General features: G+C 44.3%; 1 long non-coding RNA gene across 1 annotated transcript; it reads left to right on the top strand.

Annotated features, from left to right (window-relative positions):
- The first annotated feature begins 684 nt into the window (after positions 1-684).
- Positions 685-3,577, top strand: LOC144382392 (uncharacterized). Its single transcript, XR_013449246.1, has 2 exons — positions 685-873; positions 3,340-3,577. It is a non-coding gene; the product is annotated as an uncharacterized LOC144382392 (long non-coding RNA).
- The last annotated feature ends 2,377 nt before the right edge of the window (positions 3,578-5,954 follow it).

Genomic DNA, 5,954 nt, shown 5'->3' on the forward strand with positions numbered 1-5,954 from the left:
TTCGAATTATATCAGGCAGGGTTTGTAGTAATTTGAAAACTTGCTCGTGAAATTGTGTCCCATCACTCATATTATAGAGAACAGAAACGAAAAGACAGTGTTATGTAACCTTTGATAAACAGTCAATGAGACTCTTGGTCGTGAGAATCTTTTATTCAAAATTATACTGTGGTTTTAAGGCGGGGGGAATCGTACTCTTTCAAAAAGAAATTATACGGGAATGTCCCTTACGCACTGTTAGGTATTTTAGAGTCTGGACCTTAGACCTGTTGCCACCATTAAAGGATCAAACTGCGCAGAAGTCAGTCCCACGTCCGAACAGTCTTCAATTCCTCCATTCCTTACTTTTGTTATGTGTAGTCTGTATTTGCATAAGCGTGATGACCAACAGGGTTACCAGATTTAACAGATAAAAATATAGGACGCCCAGCTGAATTTGAATTCCAAATAATTTTTAAGTACAAACACTAAAAATTATTCGTTTACCTGAAATTCGAATTTAGCTGGACGTTCTGTATGACATCGGGCAAACTCTGCTTACTTCAAGATGATTTGTTAACTTACAGAAATCTCTGTATATGAGGCAAAAAGTAACTTGCCTGGACCAACAGCAAATAAGGATCACGGCAGGAGGCCTTTTTCTAAACTTGGCCTTTAAACAAAACAAAACAAAACACCCACCCACCCAGAAGTCCCAGGAGCCTGCGCATTAAAGCGAGCTGTGCAGCGGCTCTCCCGCCGGTTTTCTGCGAAATGCAGCACAGTGGGCACCCGCAGGGTGGAGTGCAAATGGCCGTGTCCTTGCGGGATAGGAAAGGAGGTGCCGGAAACTTTGAACCCTGGCCAGAGTACAACGTGTCCACTTAGACGGCGGTAAGTGCCGCCATTTTCTTTGCGGGCAAAGAGCGGGAGAAGTTAGGGGCTCCAGTTTGCCCCGTTAAGCTCATTGGGGGGCACGCTCATAGGCGCAGCACTTTGGTGACGTGGAATTGGGGTCCCCCTTTTGGGGGCTGATTATTCTAGTGACACGTCGAAACTTGCCAAGGCGGGGAAACGGGACGCCGCCTGTCCCGGATGTAAGATGGCGGCGCGGGGGGGAGGCGGCCTGGCGGGGCGGTCACGTGGTGGGGAGTAGCGCGCGAGCCTCCTTAAGTGATCTCTATGGTTCGTCCGGACGCACAGGAGCAGCGGAGCGCGAGACGGGCCGTGTGTCCCTGCGCGCGCCGAGCTACCGCCGCTGCCACCCAACGCGCCGCCCGGCTCGGTTTCAGTTTTACGGGGCTTTTGTTTTATTCTCGCCTCCTGCCGAGGTGTACGGGATTTCCCCGAAGGGTGCTGGGGAACGGGTGGCCTCGGGACTTCCGGGCTGTGACTTGGTTTCTTATCGCGGCGCCGGAGCGGGTGTTCTCTGCGGGAAGCGCCCGGGGCGTTCGCCCGAGCGGAGAGCCGGCCCCGCGCCGGGTGCAGGGAGCGTGGCGGCGGCGGGGGCCCAGGCGCCTGGCCCGGCCTCCGCCCAGCCCCCACCGCGGGCTCGGGGCGGGGAGGGCCGCGGGCGGCGCAACCCGGGAGACGTGGCAGGAGCGCGGCGGGGACGGTCCGGAGCTCCTGGCGGGCGTCGGGCAGGGAGCGGGAGCGCGACTCGCTGCCTCCGGGACCGTCCTGATTGCGCTGGCGTCTGGCTGCGCCTTTGCCGCCCATTTCCTGCTTTCGAGTGGCCCAGGGGACGCGCTCCCCTCGGAACAGTGGAGGAAGCGGCTGCCTCCGCCAGGACCTCTCCGCACCTCTTCTTTCAACAGAGCGGTCGGCCACGGAGAGGACGCGCGGCCCGGGCGCCGCCTCTGCCTCTGGTCGCCAGCGCTGTCGGGGCGCGCCCGCAGCGGCCGAGCGGCGCGGCGCTGGGCGGGGTTTTCGGGCGCGGCGCGGCGGGGAAGGGTCGGGGCGCCGGCCCGACGTCGCGGCGGAGGAAGGACGGAGGAGAGCCGCGGCCGCTTCGCTCGCGCTCGGCTTGGTCCGCTGCCTCCCCGACACCATGGCCCTGGCTGAGGTAGTAGTTTGTGCTGTTGGTCGGGTTGTGACATTGCCCGCTGTGGAGATAACTGCGCAAGCTACTGCCTTGCTAGTGCTGGTGATGCTCAGCGCCGCGGAGGACAATGGCTGGGAATCCCCTTTGTTTTCCGGGGCGCGGGGATCGCCCGCGGAGCCCCGGCGCGCGGCCGCCGCGGAAACCGTTAGTTCTGCGTGTTCCTGGAGGGAGGAAGGAGTTGCGGGGAGTGGGGCGGCCGGGCGCGTGTTTTAGAGCTGGGGAAAGAGCTCAGCCTTCGATTCGCTCTTTAGAAGGAGTGAAATCGTGTAAGATGTTAACATAACTTTTCCACCCTCATTTGTTTTTTTAATGCTTCTTGTAGCAATTGGTGCGAAAATTTAGTGTTTACCTATTTTACTTCATTCTTGAGCTGTAGGTCGGAGTGGAGTGAGCTGCGCTATTGGGCAGAACTGGCATTGGGGGCCGAATAGTAGACCCGTTATTATAAAGTTTATGCCTTAACATTTTGAATCTGGTTTTTTGATATATTCTCTCAGTAAATTTAAGAGTATTAAAAATGTAAACCTGAAGCAATTAAAAGTTTCTCTTTAAACTTTGCAACTCTTTGAGAAGATTGAATTTATAGTTATATGTCCTGCTGAGATTTTTTTTAAAGTGTAAGACAAATAAATTTTTTCTACAGTGTGCTGTGGCTTTTTTTTTTTTATCCTTTTAGTTTAACAATGGGGGCTACAATTTTGCTGGTGTGGGGTTTTGTTTAGTTGGGTTTTCTTTGGTTTTTTTGATTCTCATACTTTTTAGTTTATGTCGTTGCATTTTACTATGGGAGGAAAGGATCTCAGTAGGAATGAAAAGGATGGTTTCTGGATACTTAGGGTTTAAAATTTAATAATGCCCATTTCGTGTGAAGTACAACTATTCAAAATAGGAGCACAGTATATATAAAGAAAATGTAACTTGGATAACTCGTGAAATTACTTGGTATTTTAAATACCCTGAAGTTGGGTGGAAAAGATAATTTTTAAAATTTTAATTTCACTGAGTAAATTTTGGTACTTTCCTTAAAATACTGGTTTTGATTTTTCAGAATCAGCTTTGAACATAATGTAATCACAAAACTTGTGGTTTAATTTTTGATGCTTAATTGGGAAAAAAGGCAATTCTTTAAGAAAAAAGGGTCATATAAGGAGAAAAAAAATTTAGACCAACTATATCCTTTTCCCTTCAATAGGAGTTTGATAGTTGTGTAAGTTAAAAGTGATCTAATAAGTGTACCTTGATTTGGTTTGGTTTAGCTTTGAGAGATGACCTTAATCTGATCTCATCTGGATGGAGCTGCCTCGCTGGGAAGAACAGTAAAGAACCTTATGTTGAATCTTAAAATGCAGAAAATACTTGAATGTTGGTTCGTTGAGCTTGATTTTCTTGGTATCAAAGAACAGTGTAACAGGACTTAATTATTAAGTGCCAACGTGCTATGTCAAATCTTGATTTATGGAGAAACTAATAATAAAATTTCTAATTGCACTGTGATACTTTTCATTTTCCAAGACACTTCATTCAAACAGCCAAGCCAGTCCTCACCCAGCAGCGGTCATCATCTTTCCCTCTACACTGTTTACCATTTTATAGAGGATCAACAGTTGTTAATCTGTACACCAAAGTATTACAAATTCTGTTGGTGATTTGTTGAACTTTAAAATAGATCAGCATATAGGAAACTACAGTTACAGTCGTCGTAGTTTATCCTTTATTTTAAAAGTAAATTTCATCCAAAACTATATATTGCCCACATAATAGGAACATTTTTGAGTTGTTGGATACGAGGGTACTTCCTTCCATATGTTATTCTTGTTTGCTAAATTACAAGAGAAGATACTGCTCCCAGCCAACTTACTTTTAGTACCATACTTATATTAATGCTATAATCTCCGATTTAAAAAAACACTATCGGCCTTTCACTTTTATATTCCTGTGCACACCAGAGAAAGTTACGTATTGAACATTTTGACTTGACAGTTTCCTACAAGATGAATTTGCCTTATCAAAAGTACAATTTACAGTTTTGGTATTTTCGATACTTATTTGGCACATAGAACATTTTTGTTAAAGACCTGTTTTCAAGCATTTAGGTAATTTGTATTAGCAAAAGCCACTGATGGGAAAGAATAAGGCAGGATTTTGGGTGCCTTTCCCAGGTGGGCTTTGGTAAGGATATTTTAATGTCATCCTCAGTTACTGGAAATATAGATGTTACTGTATATGGGACATCTGGAAAAGATTCTTTGCAAACAGTTTTGCTTCAGATGCCCCAAAGTTCCTGATTTAGTCTTACATATAAAAACTTTGTTAATAGCTATTTAAAAATAAAATTACCTTTAGGCAGGTAGACAAGAGACTGATCAGCAAGGGTGCACTCGACATACTGTGTCTTGTGGAGTAACCCCAAAAGAATTGTTGCCAGAGGAACCTGACAGCAGAGATTAGCTCTTCAGTGTATAGTAACGAAGATTTCTTTAACTATATGGTTTCTCTCCATATTGTTTATTACACCCCACCCTCTCCATAGTAAAGAAACCTGACAAGGGAGTTACCTCAATGAATACTCCTCTCTAAATTTCTGCAACAAAAGGAAAATAGGACAATTATTGTCAAAAATAAAGCCAGATTGGTAACACCCAAGAGGAGAATTAGGACCATTTTTGTAAAATATGTAAAGCCCTTGGATCCACTGATACCTAGATAAAGCAAAAATACTAAAATCACCTGAATGATTGTCTAATGCAATTGATTAAATGTTTTTGTTAGATCATTATGATTGGGCACCATGGGGAAAGCAGAAAAATTGTATGGTTAGGTCACTGACCAACAGAACATGCAGTTAGAAAAGATACTACATGAAGTGCTTAAAGTGTGGACAGGTGGGAAAAGCATTACTGACCTAGTTCACTTTTGAGACCTGGTAGAAAAGTGGGTGAAAGAGCTGAGGTGAGAGGCCTACAGAGCACTTAGAATAGATCATGTAGTTTAGAGAGGTCTCTTGGTTAAGTTTATTGCTGCTGGGAGAAAAGTGGAATTGGGATCTCGGAGGTGGGTGATCTTCTGGGGGGCAGACACTTGAATCTTGCTTTGGCTGCTACTAATATGCTGGGCGTGTCGCCTGAATTAGTTTAAGAGAAATACTATTAGTTTTATTTGAATGTAGTCTGCTTTCTTAAGTTGAGAGTTCTGTATTTTTGGTTAAATTTTCATTTTACAGTTAACCTTTTTTAAAAGTGCTGTTTGGTTTGGATGTAATGGAATTGTGTCTACACAGACTTCTGGCTACTAAATTGGAATAGGCTCCTTTAAGCTATACTGTTGACACCTAATTGTACAAAGTTGACCTTTATATCAAATACGAACAAAACTAAGATATTAGTCTTGCGTTGGTTTTAAAGGATAAATTCTTAGTTCTTCTTTTCAACTTCAAACACACTTTCTGAAAATACACCATTTGCTTTTAGTTAGGTTTCAAATTCTGTTACTTCTATTATAATATAATTGGGAGTGTTTTAGCACAAAGATCCAGGTTTCTTAGAAGGCCAAATAGTGTCAAGTGTCACAGAACAGTCAAGTAAATTAGGGACTAAAAAGCGTCCATAGACATTGGTAATTTAGGCCATTCATGTAGTTGTAATGCTCTGTTTTATAAATGAAAAATCTCACTGCTCTCTGAATAACAAGCCACAATTATGAGCGTTTCATACCACTTTGAACATAACTAACAAAAAAGAAGTTGGTGTTTCAACTGGTTGTACATAGTATATTTAAAAGCCCTTATTAAACAAAAAAGCATTATATACCTAACAAGGAATGGGCTAACTGTAGTAGTAGTGACACTGACTTAATGTTACATGAACAGATGGCA

This window comes from Halichoerus grypus, chromosome 6 (assembly GCF_964656455.1).
Source record: "Halichoerus grypus chromosome 6, mHalGry1.hap1.1, whole genome shotgun sequence".
Classification (NCBI taxonomy): Eukaryota; Metazoa; Chordata; class Mammalia; order Carnivora; family Phocidae; genus Halichoerus; species Halichoerus grypus.